Source organism: Stenella coeruleoalba, assembly GCF_951394435.1.
Source record: "Stenella coeruleoalba genome assembly, chromosome: 5".
In the NCBI taxonomy this organism is placed as follows: Eukaryota; Metazoa; Chordata; class Mammalia; order Artiodactyla; family Delphinidae; genus Stenella; species Stenella coeruleoalba.
The window spans coordinates 75,608,852-75,624,670 of NC_137150.1; the positions used below are offsets into that span (position 1 = coordinate 75,608,852).

At 42.1% G+C, this 15,819-nt stretch overlaps 1 protein-coding gene across 5 annotated transcripts in view; it reads left to right on the forward strand.

Annotated features, from left to right (window-relative positions):
- Window positions 1-15,819, forward strand: part of MYLK (myosin light chain kinase) — a 268,618-nt gene that overhangs the window by 14,632 nt on the left and 238,167 nt on the right. The window contains exon 1 of one of the 5 annotated variants that reach the window (XM_079922586.1): window positions 8,171-8,185. The exons of the other annotated variants lie outside the window; for them this stretch is intronic. The gene's annotated coding sequence lies outside the window, so the exon portion shown is untranslated. Of the gene's footprint in view, window positions 1-8,170; window positions 8,186-15,819 lie in introns of those variants that run through there. 5 annotated transcript variants of the gene reach the window in all.

Genomic DNA, 15,819 nt, shown 5'->3' on the forward strand with positions numbered 1-15,819 from the left:
TGTGTTGACCACGTAGTGCCATGGCAACTTGGTGCACCAGACAGATTTTGTGTAGGCAGGTTGCAGAATCCATCTCGGCTACTTCTTCTCGTTGACTGGGAGAGCAGGTGTGTGGTTGATGGGGAGGTCCGGGCTTTGCAGCTCACACATCTGGGTTTGAATCCCAGCTCAGCAACGTATTAGATGGGTGAGCCTGGGAAATTATTTAACTACTCTGAACTTCCCTTCACTCATTTCTAAAATGAAGATGCTCACAACCTCCCAGCATTGTTGCGAGGGTTACATTAAACACCCCACCCCCTCTCCTGAGAGATGAGGGGGGACTCTGAAGGATATTAAGCAGGGAGTGGTGGGCAAAAGAAATGCAAAACAGGTTACAAACATGATGGGAAAATCCACTAGACATCTACGGTATGGAGAGGGGTGTTAGTCGCTTTCTCCCTTCTCAGGTATTTTTTGACTGAAGGCTGGGGAGGGGTGACTCAGGGGCTGAGTGTCTGATTTTGCTCTGGAGTAGGGAGGGGCCGGCTACCAGGTCTGGGTGGGGCCTGGGATTGTTTGGTGCTTTTGCCTTATTCAGCCTGGTTCACTGGGATGGGAACAGGGTCCTGGGACTGTGCCAGACTCTGGTGAGTGGAACCGATTGCATAATTGCCTGGTGTTTGACAGTGTCAGACCCCTAGGACCTGGTGACAGTAATAACCGTCCTTTATACATGTGTAGGCCCTCACTGTGGACAGAACACATCTGTACCATCCTTACTGCCCAGTGACGTGTGGGAGGGGTGAGGAGAGTTCTCTCCAGATGCCATCAGGACGCCCCCACCTCTTTGTGTGCTCTGGGGTCTCTGCTTTCCTTTGCTGGCATTCTAGACCCCTGAGTACGGTTGTTAGGGGATGAGACCCCTGTGTCTCCTGCCGGAAATCAGTGAATCAAGGAAACTGTTGCTTCCAGGCCCACCCTGCCCACCCTCTGGAGGAATCAGACCAGGGCTTTTACTAGAGAGCTCATAAAACTTGTGAGAGGATTGGAAATTAAATAAAGTTCCAGTTTGCTCATCCTGAGATGATTTTATATTATCGTACCTCAAAACAACATTAACGTGTAACATCCCTGGTTAAAAAACAGTGTTAATCTTCTACTACATGAAAGACAAAATTCTAACTGTTCAACTCGGCATGCAAGATAGGCTACAATTGGACTCCCACCCCATGAGATATTCAGTTGTCATTGAGTCTGTAAGTACTTTTCATTTGGATGATGATTTTATAGTTTACTTAATGGTTCACACATTTTGCATTTAATTTTTTCAGTCTTATGGTGTTATTCTTGTTCCTGTTTTATAGTTGAGGGCCTAAGACTCAGGGAATTTAAAAAGAACTTGTCCTATTTCACATGGCCATGGTAAAGTCACTACTCTAAGCAGAGGGCATAAAGTAGTGGTCACTTGCCACTTGCTAGCTGTGTGACCTTGAACAGGTTTATCTCTAAAAAAGGGATAACACAGCTTTGTCATAAGATTTTTATGAGGGTGAAAGAAGATAATCAAGCAAAACATTTGGTGTATTGTCTGCCATATAGTAAGGGCTCAGGAAATGTTAGGTACTATTATGACACTCTCTTTTAACTGTTCTGCAATTAATGTTTCCAGTTTTTATTCCACAATTATGAGTAACACTGCTATAATTATCTTTGTCCAAATTGTTTGTTTTTTTTCTGTTGTGTCATTTCCTTGGTATTCCAAGAATAGCATTAGCAGGTTGAAAGGTACATTACGATCCTCTTCTTTTTTTTTTTTTTTTTGCTTTTGTTCCATATTGCCAAAGAGCCTATTACTGGGATGATTTTTGTTTAATAGGTCGCTATTGGACCCATGAGAGTGACCAGTCTTCTGTGGATGGTACTTCCCTGTGACCTCTCAGCTTGTCACAGGGACCATCAGTCGTTCTTAAGTAGGATAAAAAGGCCAACAGATCCTAGACTGGTTGGAGCCAAACCGTATAAAACAGGTTGTGCCCATAGCAAGACATAGATCAACGTGGTCAGCAAATTGTACCCCAAACCCTAGGCATGACTGGCTTCTCACCTGCTTCCTGCAGGCTCCCTGGGTGGACTCGGTACATGCACTCTTGGTAGATATGAAGGATGAGGAGTGGTGAAGGGGGAGGTGGGAGCTGCTTCTGAGTACCTGACCTGGAATTACAGGGAGAAAGCCTGTGTATGGGGACCACGGGTACCTCCAGACTTTTTATATACGCAAGGGTGCTAGTTTCTTAGGGCTGCTTAGAACAGCAGAAATTTATTCTTTCACAGTCCTAGAGGCTAGAAGTCTGAAATTACAGTGTCAGCAGAGCCACATTCCCTTTGAAGGCTCTAGGAAAGACTGCTTCCTCGTCTCTTTTAGCATCTGGTGGGTTGCTGACAAACTGCTGGCATTCCTTGGCTTGCACATGCATCACTCTAATCTCTGCCTCCATCTGCACGTGGCTGTCTCTCTTCTGTGTCTCTGTGTGTTGTGTATGTGTCCAAATTTCCCTCTTCTTGTAAGGACACCAGTCATTTCATTAGGGAGCATCCTGCTCCCGTGTGAACTCATCTTAACTTGCAAAGACTCTATTTCCAAATAAGGTTATATTCACAGGTTGGATGGGAGGCGGGGGGTGGTTAGGATTTCAACGTGACTTCTTTTTTTTTTTTGCTTTTATTTTTACTTATGTTTTTTTGAATTTTTGAATTTTATTTTTTTATACAGCTGGTTCTTATTAGTTATCCATTTTATACATATTAGTGTATATATGTCAATCCCAATCTCCCAATTCATCACACCACCATCACCACCACCCCCACCGCTTTCCCCCCTTGGTGTCCATACATTTGTTCCCTACATCTCTGTCTCAATTTCTGCCTTGCAAACCGGTTCATCTGTACCATTTTTCTAGGTTCCACGTATATGCGTTAATATACGATATTTGTTTTTCTCTTTCTGACTTACTTTGCTCTGTATGACAGTCTCTACATTCATCCACGTCTGTACAAATGACCCAATTTCATTCCATTTTATGGCTGAGTAATATTCCATTGTATATATGTACCACATCTTCTTTATCCCTTCGTCTCTCGATGGGCATTTAGGTTACTTCCATGACCTAACTACTACTGTACTACTGTACTGTACTGTACTGTACCTAACTACTACTGACCTAACTACTACTACTGTAAATAGTGCTGCAATGAACATTGGGGTGCATGTGTCTTTTTGAATTATGGTTTTCTCTGGGTATATGCCCAGTAGTGGGATTGCTGGGTCATGCGGTAATTCTATTTTTAGTTTTATAAGGAACCTCCATACTGTTCTCCATAGTGGCTGTATCAATTTACATTCCCACCAACAGTGCAAGAGGGTTCCCTTTTCTCCACACCCTCTCCAGCATTTGTTGTTTGTAGATTTTCTGATGATGTCCATTCTAACTGGTGTGAGGTGATACCTCATTGCAGTTTTGATTTGCATTTCTCTAATATTTAGTGATGTTGAGCAGCTTTTCATGTGCTTCTTGGCCATCTGTATGTCTTTGGAGAAATGTATATTTAGGTCTTCTGTGCATTTTTGCATTGGGTTGTTTGTTTTTTTAATATTGAGCTGCATGAGGTGTTTATATATTTGGGAGATTAATCCTTTGTCCGTTGATTCATTTGCAAATATTCTCTCCCATTCTGAGGGTTGTCTTTTTGTCTTCTTTGTAGTTTCCTTTGCTTTTAAAAGCTTTTAAGTTTTATTAGGTTCCATTTGTTTATTTTTGTTTTTATTTCCATTACTCTAGGAGGTGGATCAAAAAAGACCTTGCTGTGATTTATGTCAAAGAGTGTTCTTCCTATGTTTTCCTCTGAGAGTTTCATAGTATCCGGTATTACATTTAGGTCTCTAATCCATTTTGAGTTTATTTTTGTGTATGGTGTTAGTGAGTGTTCTAATTTCATTCTTTTATGTGTAGCTGTCAGTTTTCCCAGCACCACTTATTGAAGAGACTGTCTTTTCTCCATTGTATATCCTTGCCTCCTTTCTCATAGATCAGTTGACCATAGGTGTGTAGGTTTATCTCTGGGCTTTCTATCCAATTCCATTGATCTGTATTTCTGTTTTGTGCCAGTACCACGTTGTCTTGATTACTGTAGCTTTGTAGTATAGTCTGAAGTCGGGAGTCTGATCCTGCAGCTCTGTTTTTTTCCCCTGAAGACTGCTTTGACTATTCAGGGTCTTTTGTATCTCCATAAAAATTTTAAGATTTTTTGTTCTAGTTCTGTAAAAAATGTCACAGGTAATTTGATAAGGATTGTATTGAATCTGTAGATTGCTTTGGGTAGTATAGTCATTTTCACAATATTGATTCTTCCAATCCAAGAACATGGTATATCTCTTCATCTGTGTCATCTTTGATTTCTTTCAGCAGTGTCTTATAGTTTCCTGAGTATAGGTCTTTTACCACATTAGGTAGGTTTATTCCTAGGTGTTTTATTCTTTTTGTTACAATGGTGAATGGGATTGTTTCCTTAATTTCTGTTTCTGATCTTTCATTGTTAGTGTATAGGAATGCAAGAGATTTCTGTGCATTAATTTTGTATCCTGCAACTTTACCAAATTCATTGATCAGCTATAGTAGTTTTCTGGTGGCATCTTTAGGATTCTCTATGTATAGTATCATGTCATCTGCAAACAGTGACGGTTTGACTTCTTCTTTTACAATTCGAATTCGTTTTATTTCTTTTTCTTCTCTAATTGCCATGGCTAGGACTTCCAAAGCTATGTTGAATAATAGTGACGAGAGTGGACATCCTTGTCTTGTTCCTGATCTTAGAGGAAATGGTTTCAGTTTTTCACTATTGAGAATGATGTTTGCTGTGGGTTTGTCATGTGTGACCTTTATTATGTTGAGGTAAGTGCCCTCTATGCCCACACTCTGGAAAGTTTTTATCATAAATTGGTGCTGAATTTTGTCAAAAGCTTTTTCTGCATCTATTGAGATGATCATATGGTTTTTATTCTTCAATTTGTTAATATGGTGTATCACATTGATTGATTTGTGTATATTGAAGAATCCTTGCATCCCTGGGATAAATCCCACTTGATCATGGTGTATGATCCTTTTAACGTGTTGTTGGATTCTGTTTGCTAGTATTTTGTTGAGGATTTTTGCATCTATATTCATCAGTGATATTGGTCTGTAATTTTCTTTTTTTGTAGTATCTTTGTCTGCTTTTGCTATCAGGGTGATGGTGACCTCATAGAATGAGTTGGGAGTGTTCCTTCCTCTGCAGTTTTTTGGAAGAGTTTGAGAAGGATGGATGTTAGCTCTTGTCTAAATGTTTGATAGAATTCACCTGTGAAGCCATCTGGTCCTGGACTTTTGTTTGTTGGAAGATTTTTAGTCACAGTTTCAATTTCATTACTTGTGATTGGTCTGTTCATATTTTCTATTTCTTCCTGGTTCAGTCTTGGAAGGTTATACTGTTCTAAGAATTTGTCCATTTCTTCCAGGTTGTCCATTTTATTGGCATAGAGTTGCTTGTAGTACTCTCTTGTGATGCTTTGTATTTCTGCAGTGTCCATTGTAACTTCTCCTTTTTCATTTTTAATTTTATTGATTTCAGTTCTCTCCCTTTTTTTCTTGTTGATTCTGGATAAAGGTTTATCAATTTTGTTTATCTACTCAAAGAACCAGCTTTTAGTTTTATTGATATTTGCTATTGTTTCTTTGTTTGTATTTCATTTATTTCTGCTCTGATCTTTATGATTTCTTTCCTTCTACTAACTTCGGGTTTTGCTTGTTCTTCTTTCTCTAGTTCCTTTAGGTGTAAGGTTAGATTGTTTATTTTAGATGCTTCTTGTTTCTTGAGGTAGGCTTGTATTGCTATAAAATTCCCTCTTAGAACTGCTTTTGCTGCAGGTTTTGGATCATTGTGTTTTCGTTGTAATTTGTCTCTAAGTATTTTTTGATTTTCTCTTTGATTTCTTCAGTGATCTCTTGGTTATTTAGTAACATATTGTTTAGCCTCCATATGTTTGTGTTTTTTACGTTTTTTTCCCCCTGTAATTGATTTCTAATCTCATAGAGTTGTGGTCAGAAAAGATGCTTGATATGATTTCAATTTTCTTAAATTTACTGAGGCTTGATTTGTCACCCAAGATGTGATGGATCCTGGAGAATGTTCCATGTACACTTGAGAAGAAAGTGTAATCTGCTGTTTCTGGATGGAATGTCCTATAAATATCAATTAAATCTATGTGGTCTACTGTGTCCTTTAAAGCTTGTGTTTCCTTATTAATTTTCTGTTTGGATGATCTGTCCATTGGTGTGAGGTGTTAAGGTTCCCCACTAATATTGTGTTACTGTCGATTTCCTCTTTTATAGCTGTTAGCAGTTGCCTTATGTATTGAGGTGCTCCTATGTTGGGTGCATATATATTTATAATTGTTATATCTTCTTCTGGGATTGGTCCCTTGATCATTATGAGTTTCCTTCCTTGTCTCTTGTAACATTCTTTATTTTAAAGTCTATTTTATCTGATATGAGTATTGCTACTCCAGCTTTCTTTTGATTTCCATTTGCATGGAATATCTTTTTCCATCCCCTCACATTCAGTCTGTATGTGTCCCTAGGTCTGAAGTGGGTGTCTTGTAGGCAGCATATATATGGTCTTGTTTTTGTATCCATTCAGCAAACCTGTGTCTTTTGGTTGGAGCATTTAATCCATTCACTTTTATGGTAATTATCAATATGTATTTTCCTTTTACCATTTTCTCAATTGTTATGGGTTTGTTTTTGTAGGTCCTTTTCTTTTATGTTTCCCACTTAGAGAAGTTCCTTTAGCATTTGTTGTAGAGCTGGTTTGGTGGTGCTGAATTCTCTTAGCTGTTGCTTGTCTGTAAAGCTTTTGATTTCTCCATCGAATCTGAACGAGATCTTTGCTGGGTAGAGTAATCTTGGTTGTAGGGTCTTCCCTTTCATCACTTAAAATATATTGTGCCAGTCTCTTCTGGCTTGTAGAGTTTCTGCTGAGAAGTCAACTGTTAACCTTATGGGAGTTCCCTTGTATGTTATTTGTCATTTTTCCCTTGCTGCTTTCAATAATTTTTCTTTGTCCTTAATTTTTGTGAGTTTGATTACTATGTGTCTCAGCATGTTTCTCCTTGGGTTTATCCTGCCTGTGACTCTCTGAGCTTCCTGGATTTGGGTGGCTATTTCCTTTCCCATGTTAGGGAAGTTTTTGACTATAATCTCTTCAAATATTTTCTCGGGTCCTTTCTCTCTCTCTTCTGCTTCTGAGACCCCCATAATGTGAATGTTGTTGCGTTTAATGTTGTCCCAGAGGTCTCTTAGGCTGTCTTCATTTCTTTTCATTCTTTTTTCTTTATTCTGTTTTGTTGCAGTGAATTCCACCATTCTGTCTTCCAGGTCACTTATCCATTCTTCTGCCTCAGTTATTCTGCTATTGATTCCTTCTAGTGTAGTTTTCATTTCAGTTATTGTATTGTTCATCTCTGTTTGTTCTTTAATTCTTCTTGGTGCTTGTTCTTTAATTCTTCTAGGTCTTTGTTAAACATTTCTTGCATCTTCTCGATCTTTGCCTCCATTCTTTTTCCGAGGTCCTGGATCATCTTCACTATCATTATTCTGAATTCTTTTTCTGGAAGGTTGCCTATCTCCACTTCATTTGGTTGTTTTTCTGGGGTTTATCTTGCTCCTTCATGTGGGACAAATTCCTCTGTCTTTTCATTTTGTTTATCTTTCTGTGAATGTGGTTTTCCTTGCACAGGCTGCAGAATTACAGTTTTTCTTGCTTCTGCTGTCTGCCGTCTGGTGGATGAGGCTATCTTAGAGGCTTGTGCAAGCTTCCTGATGGGAGGGACTGGTGGTGGGTAGCGTTGGGTGTTGTTGTGGTGGACACAGCTCAGTAAAAGTTTAATCTGCTTGTCTGCTGTTGGGTGGCACTGGGTTCCTTCCATGTTGTTTGTCTGGCCTGAGGTGACCCAGCACTGGGGCCTACCGGGCTCTTTGGTAGGGCTAATGGCGGACTCTGGGAGGGCTCACGCCAAGGAGTACTTCCCAGAACTTCTGCTGCCAGTGTCCTTGTCCCCACGGTGAGCCAGAGCCACCCCCTGCCTCTGCAGGATACCCTCCAACACTAGCAGGTAAGTCTGGTTCCATCTCCTATTGGGTCACTGCTCCTTCTCCTGGGTCCTGATGCATACACTACTTTGTGTGTGCCCTCTACGAGTGGAGTCTCTCTTTCCCCCAGTCTTGTCAAAGTCCTGCAGTCAAATCCCACTAGCCTTCAAAGTCTGATTCTCTAGGAATTCCTCCTCCCATTACCGGATCCCCAGGTTCAGAAGCCTGATGTGGGGCTTGGAACCTTCACTCCAGTGGGTGGACTTCTGTGGTATAAGTGTTCTCCAGTTTGTGAGTCACCCACCCAGCAGTTATGGGATTTGATTTTATTGTGATTGCGCCCCTCCTACCATCTCACTGCAGCTTCTCCTTTGTGTTTGGATCTGGGGTATCTTTTTTGGCGAGTTCCAGTGTCTTCCTTTCGATGATTGTTCAGCAGTTAGTTGTGATTCTGGTGCTCTCCCAAGAGGGAATGAGAGCACGTCCTTCTACTCCGCCATCTTGAACTAGTCTCTCAACATGACTTTTTGGAGGACCCAGTTCAACGCACAACAGAGCAACTAAGAAGAGAAAGTGGAAGATGTCCATTTTCTGTGTCACTGACTGCATTGTGGAGGGGCTGTTGATGGAGGTGTTATAGGCATTGGTAGCACTATTGGTGGGAATGCTGGCTGTTGTCTTGGGCCAGTGCTGGTTCTAATCTTGGACTCCCTTACCCACCCACTCTGGGGACTGGTCTCAGACTATGTCAGTGACAGATGGGGAGGATCAGGTGCAACTGGCTGGGGTGATGCAACCAAGGGAGAAAGAGCTTAGTTACCAAGGGAGAAGGGTTTTCCAGTAATCAGTGGAGAGTAGGAGCAAGAGCCCAGGGCTGGGCAGACGTGCACGTCTCAGGTTAAGTCTTAGGCCAGCTGGAACACCACGGCTTCAGTTTCTCCACTGAAAGGTGAGGGGGTGAGAATGGATGGCTTCTGAGGGCCCTTCCTGCTTTGGCATCACATAATTCTTATTTGAGAGTTGTGTTGGAGAAGCTCCTTGACCCTGTGGATTTTTGTGAGGTCTGTCTAGCTGATGGGGTATGAGCAAGTGACATGGGAAGGGTGCTTAGAAGGAGACAGCCATGGGAGCCTGGTATTCCCATCCCAGGACTTTCCGAAAGGGCTTTGTTCAAGTCACCTTCTTCATGAGGCCTTTCCTGGCCACCCTCTCTAAAATATTGATCCCACACCCGTCTCCCGGCTTTATTTTCTCTCCTTATATTTAACCCCTATCCAACGTGGGTTATATTTTCCTTACTTGTCTCACTTACTGTCTGTCTACGTTAGGTAGTAAGCTCCCGGAGGGCAGGGATTTTTATCTAATACTAAACAGTAACTGTCACATCTAGGCAATTAATACGTTATTTGTTGAATGTTAAACGATTGAAGATATTATAAACTTGATAAATGGGGTAAAAATTTTAGAGGGGTGTTCCAGTTACAATCTTTGGGGGTGTCACTCTTTGTTGGATTCAGGGCCCCGGCTTAGGCTGCCCAGGGCCCTGCCATGAGTAGCACTTGTTTTTGAAGGGATTGTTCCAGTCATCCATTGCTGGTAACAAAACACCCCCAGACATAGCAGCATAAAACAACGTTATTATGTTCAGCATAGTACTACTAATAAATATTGTTCTTTATTATGCTCAGGAGTTCTGCAGGTCAGGAATTTGAGCAGGACATGGTGGGGATGTTTTCTGAAGACCTGGGTGGCTCAGATGACTCAAATGGTTAAGAGCTGGAATCACTGGAGGCTTCTTTACTTACAGTCTGGTGCCTAGGCTGAGATGACTTGAAGGCTGGGGTCAGCTGGGGCCCATGTAGCCAGAGTGCCTACATGTGGCCTCTGCATGTGGCCTGGGCTTCTTCACAGCATGGTGGCTGGGTTCCAAGAGGGAGTGTCCCCAGGAGCCTTTGGAGAATGAGCACTCCATGAGAGCCAGGTGGAAGCTGCCTGGTCTTCTATGACCTGGCCTCAGAAGCCACACAGTATCACTCTTCCTGTACTCTGTTGGTCAAGACAGTCACAAGCCTGCTCAGATTCAAGGGGGAGGGAACACAGATTCTCCCCTACCTCAGTGGGAGGAGTGTCAAAGATTTTGAGGCCATGCTTTGAAATTGCCACAGGGATCTCACTACCCTTTCACCAGACTCAATCTGGAATGAACCTTGAGTGAGATTTCTGGTACTGCCACCTTCAGGATAGGACTTACTATGAATTATGACTATTCTTCAATCTTACTCTCACTAACTGGGTTTCTTCAGGCTGGGGTCCTGTCACTTTACCTCCTTTGCAGCCTCTAGCAGATTATCTGGCTATGGTAAGTACTTAGCAAGTGAGTTAGAGAGTAAATGAATGAACGAACAAGTGAATAAAGGGAGTAGGTGCTTTCTGTGCTGGCATAACACTGCTGAGTCTCTATAGGAGGCCTTGAAACTCATACCTGTCAAGGCCAAAGTTTTCTGACCACCTTCTGTTCATATGCTGAACTGCTGAGACCTGTAGCTGGGCCCCTGGACACCCAGGAATAGGTTCCTGTAGAGGAGGCAAGGGTGTTGGGATAGGAAGTGTGTGTTGTGTTAGGGGATAAGTAGTTGTTTGACTGTAGCCAAGAATTTCTGTATTTCCATAGGACAATCATATTGATAGAACGAGGCCGGAATGCAAAGGCCTTGTTGCAGGCTGTGAGTTTTGAGATTGTTAAGGGAGAGTCATCAAAAGTTGCTGAGCAGCAGCGTTCACATAATAAGAGCTGTGAGTGAGAAGATTGACATTCAGGATGGATTGGAGTGAGGGAACACCAGCAGTAGGGAGGACAGTAGGTCTGCAATCCAGGTATGAGTCCATGGCTTGGACCTAGCTGGAGATTGCAGAAGAGCCAGCGAAGGGAGGAATGTGAGTGATGTAAAGGTAGCAGGTGTTGGAGACCATGTGAGTGGTGACAGGAAAGAGGGTAAAAGATGGTAAAGCAATCTTATATTGTAGGTACTATTTTCTGTTATTTCGTTATGAAAAGTTTCAAATATGCAGCAAAGTTGAAACAAATGTACAGTGAATACCTATATACTCTCCACCTAGATTCTAAAATTAACATGTTGCTGTGTTTGCTTTGTCACGAATCTATCCATCCTACTGTTATCCATCCGACCATCTTGTTTTTGTGATGCATTTCAAACTAGGTTGCAGACATTAGTACATTTTCCCCTAAATACTTAAGCACACGTACCATTAATTAGAGCTCAATAGTTGTTTACATTACTTTCCTTTCGAGAAAAATTTACATATGTGAAATGCACAGATCTTAACTGTACCATTGTCTGACTTTTGACAAAAGCATGCAACTGTGCAACCCAAGCCCCTTTCAAGATTTGGACATTACCAGCATCCCAGGAAATTCCTTCATGTTCCTTCTCAATCAGTCCCTGTCCCCACTCTTCAGAGGCAACCACTGTTCTGATTTTTAAATCATAGATTCCTGTGCCTTTGCTAGAACTTCATATAAATGGAATTGTACAGTATGTACTCTCTGGTTTGAAGTTTCTGTCACGTGGTATAATGTTTCTGAGATCCCTATATCTTGCTTTCTGAGTGTTGTTCAAATATTTTGCCCATTTAAAAATTGTGGTTTTTCTTATTGAATTTTAGGGATTCTTTATTTATTCTGAATACTCCTTATTTGTCAGATACGTGATTTGCAAATCTTTTTCCTAATTGTGGCTTGCCTATTCATTTTCTTAACAGTGTCTTCCGATGAATAGAAGTTTTAAATTTTGACAAGGTCTAATTTATCATTTTCTTTGTAAGGCTGTTCTTTTCTCCATATCCTGAGAAACTTTTGCTGACTCCCATATTACAAAGATCATCTCTTATATTTCCTTCTAGAAGCTTTATAGCTTTAATTTCTGTGTTTAGATCTATCATCCATCTCAAATTAATTTTTGTGTAACATATGAAATGGGGGAGTCAAAATTCTTTTTTTCCCCTAATGGATATCCAGTTGCTCCTGCCGCATTTGTGGCAAAACACTTTCTTTTTTGGTAGGTGCTGTTTTTATCCTCATTTTGCAGATCAGGAAACTGAGACAGAGCTAGATTAAGTAACTTGTTCCTAGGTCCTGCAGCTGGTAGGGTCAGATCCAGAATTTGAACCCAGAGCCTGTATTTTTATTCAGTATGCTCTGTTTCCTTCTCATGCTGATGACTCTGAGGTTTCAACGTGAATACCAGGCAGCTAAGTGTAAAGCGTTGGCAGAGAAGTCAGGAAGCAGGGTGAGTTTCATTTGGGGTTGAGCTGGGGAGCCCGTGGGATACCTGAATGGGTGTATTGGGAAGCAGATAGAAAAAGGAGAGAAGGACAAGTAGGGAAGGGGGAGGTGGACAAGGGAGGAGGGATGCAAGAGGTGCTGAAAGGCGATATTATTCGGCCCAACCTGAACTTCACCTTGTTTGTTTAGCGTCAGGGGTTTGATAGCCTGTCACATCAAACCTGGTCCAGAAGAGCCCGTGAGATAGGCAAGATCCAATTTGTTTAGATCTTTTGAATATAGGTGATAAGGGTGACGTGAGCAAGAGTCATAAAGCTAGAGAAGAGAAATAGATTAAGTGAGGCAGGGAGAGTCAGCAAGCCTCGTGATCAGAGTGCTTACTCTCAGACCGACTTGGCTTCAGGCCTTAATCCAGCCCTGCAGCTCACTGACCATGGGAGTGCAAGCAAGTTACTTCATCTCTGTGTCTTATTTTCCTCATCTGTAAAATGAGAATAATACCAACCTCCCTGAATTAAATTAGACAATGGACTGAGGGCACTTAACACAGTATCTGACACATACTCAATATTCAGTAAATGGCATGTTAGTCATTTTTATTACGATTTGGTATTTTAAGAACGTGGTTAGTACCTGGAATATAGAAGACCCTCTAGGAAGCTTGCTGAATGAACAAATGACCTCGAGAGACACAGGATTCTCCAACTTAAATTGCACAACTTGGCAGTTTGAGAACACGTGGCCAGGAGGTCAGAGTACGAAGCTAGGATTGTGAACTGGAGCTGGTCTCTAAATATTCCAGGTGGCACAGGAGCCGGTCCAGATGGCCGGGGCTTAGCCAACAGGGCCTTAAAGACTTCCTGGGGAAAGATGCAGACGGCTGCCCGGATTCTGCACGGGGTCTCTGCGGGCCTGGAGCTCTGCTGCGGGCAGGGAGGATTCTCCTGCTGAGAGCGACGAGAGCTCCCAGACAGCGAGTAAGAGAGCACCCTGCCTGTGGCAGGGGTGGCACCTTCTAGTGCCGTTGTCCAGTGGATCACAGAGACCCATCTCTATCTCTGGTTTTGATGAATGTATCCTGCAAAGTTTAGCTGCGCTTCTAGAAAAGCCCATTTAAATGGAGTTTGTGTGATTAATTTTGAGTCCAGTTCACTCTGCATATGAACAGCTAGCAGGGTCAATCAGATATTTGTTGAGTGCTTACTGGGGACCAGACTCTGTGCTAGGTGAAGACACCACTTCTGCCTTCCAGGAGCTCACCATCTAGTTAGGGAGATGACACACACCCAAAGGGCTACGAGGTAAGTGTCAGAGGTAAATGGCTGAACACATGAAATGGCCAGAGGACAGCTTGGGCAGAGCACATGAATAAATGCCTTCTACAGGGGTTGTCAAACCGGTGATAGACATTCGAGTCCTTCAGCATTCTCTCCAGCCCACCACTTCTCCCTTCCAGGGGTGATAACTAACATTTGAGTGCTTCCTTGGAGAGCAGGGCTTTCAGTGGATTAACTCATTGCCCTTTCTGATGACCCTATGTGGTGAGCTCTTTTAGCATCCCCATATTTCAGACGAGGAAATGGGGGAACAGAGACGCCAGGAGACTTAGTCAGGGTCACCGAGCTGGAAGTGATGGTGCTGTGGAGGAAACCCAGCAGTCTCACCCCAGAGCCCACCTTATTAGGCCCACAGGACACAGCTGACTCTGTTTTATGGCTTTCTTCTTTCAGCTGTACAGCAGGAAGGAGGATTCTTGACATTTCTTTCATGATCTTAACATGTAATCATTGTGTCCAACCAGTTTTTAACTAAATACAGCCTCCTGTACATTTTGCCCTGGCACTAATTCAGCTAAAGTATTCTTAATTTCAGAAGAGAAGGCAGCAAGACTGAACCACTGTGTTTATTGACCAATTTAGACTGTCTCAGGGCACAGCTTTGAGGATTGGAGCACGCCGTGAGTGAATATTTTAACAGCCTGTGGCAAGATGACAGCATCTTGGCCTCAGACACAAGAATTATTCTCAGACAGGGCTTTTTTCAGGGCCGTAACTTTAACCAGCTGGAATTCTTTTCCATCCTATTCAACCTCCCGAAGTCAAGAATTTTGCCTTTTATTGGGAAATCTGCATTTCATTGTATAGATAGAACACTATGTCCTTGGCTCAGTGGGTCTCCAAGAGAAGCTGAGTCTTTATTTTATTGCAGGCGCTGGGTGTCCTAAGGGCTCAAATACCAGCAAGTCTGTTTCAAGCATGAGAGGTTGGAGACCCAGCAATGTTCTGATCAAAGAATGTGAGAGGCAAACTGTCCACCCCAGTGCAACCCGAGCCTTGTACGTGAGAGAGTGGGGAAGAGAGAGAGGGGTGTTGCTGAACAGCATGGCGTCCTGTGCCGGGCCTGCTGGGGATGGGCGCTGCCACACCCGCCAAGATAGGCCAGCAGAGTTGGGAGATGGGCGTCTGAATCACCACACTAGGAAGTCCTCGTCTAAATCACAGTAGTCCTCTTAGGAGGGTGCGTATTATCACCTCTTCATCTGGTGATGCCACATTGCTGTAAATGTTTTTCGAATTTCAGTTTTAGAATAGTGTTTAAGGTTTAGAACAGTTCCTTCTTCCTTCTGAGGGTGAGTTTTGCTTTTTATTTAGCTGCATCCGAAAACACTGAAAATCCCCTTAAAAATGTATTTATGTATATGAATGTATTGTTTCTACTGCCTACAAGAAATTACTGGTAACAGTTTGATTGCCCATACCTTACCAAAACCAGATGACATCAGTCATTTAAATTTTTGTTAGTCTAATGGATAGTAAATGCTATCTCACTGTTAATTTAATTTTTACTTACCTCTGGTAAGATTGGGCACGTTGCCATGTTTTCTCGCTATTTGTAAATCGTTCTTGTCCTTAGCTCATTTTTCTATTAAATGATTTGTCTTTTTCTTCTTGAGTTATAGAACCTCTTTATATGATAGTGATAGTTGGACAGTCTTTATATGATAGTGATAGTTGGACAGTCTTTCTATGATAGTGATAGTTGGACAGTCTTTCTATGATAGTGATAGTTGGACAGTCTTTCTATGATAGTGATAGTTGGACAGTCTTTCTAACATCTTGTGTTATGATGACACTTCATCTTTTGAACATGGGTTAGGTTTCTGGAAATGGCTGGCATTTGGTATGATTGAATCAGGCTGAATTATATGTGAATTCACTTATATAATCTAAGTAGTAAATACAATTGGAAAAAGTGGTTTTGGGGACAAGCCAGCTGACTCTTGCAAACAGCTTACCTGGAAGGAGCAGAAGGTTCAGGTATACTAGAGAATACCTAGTAGCCCTGAGCATTCAG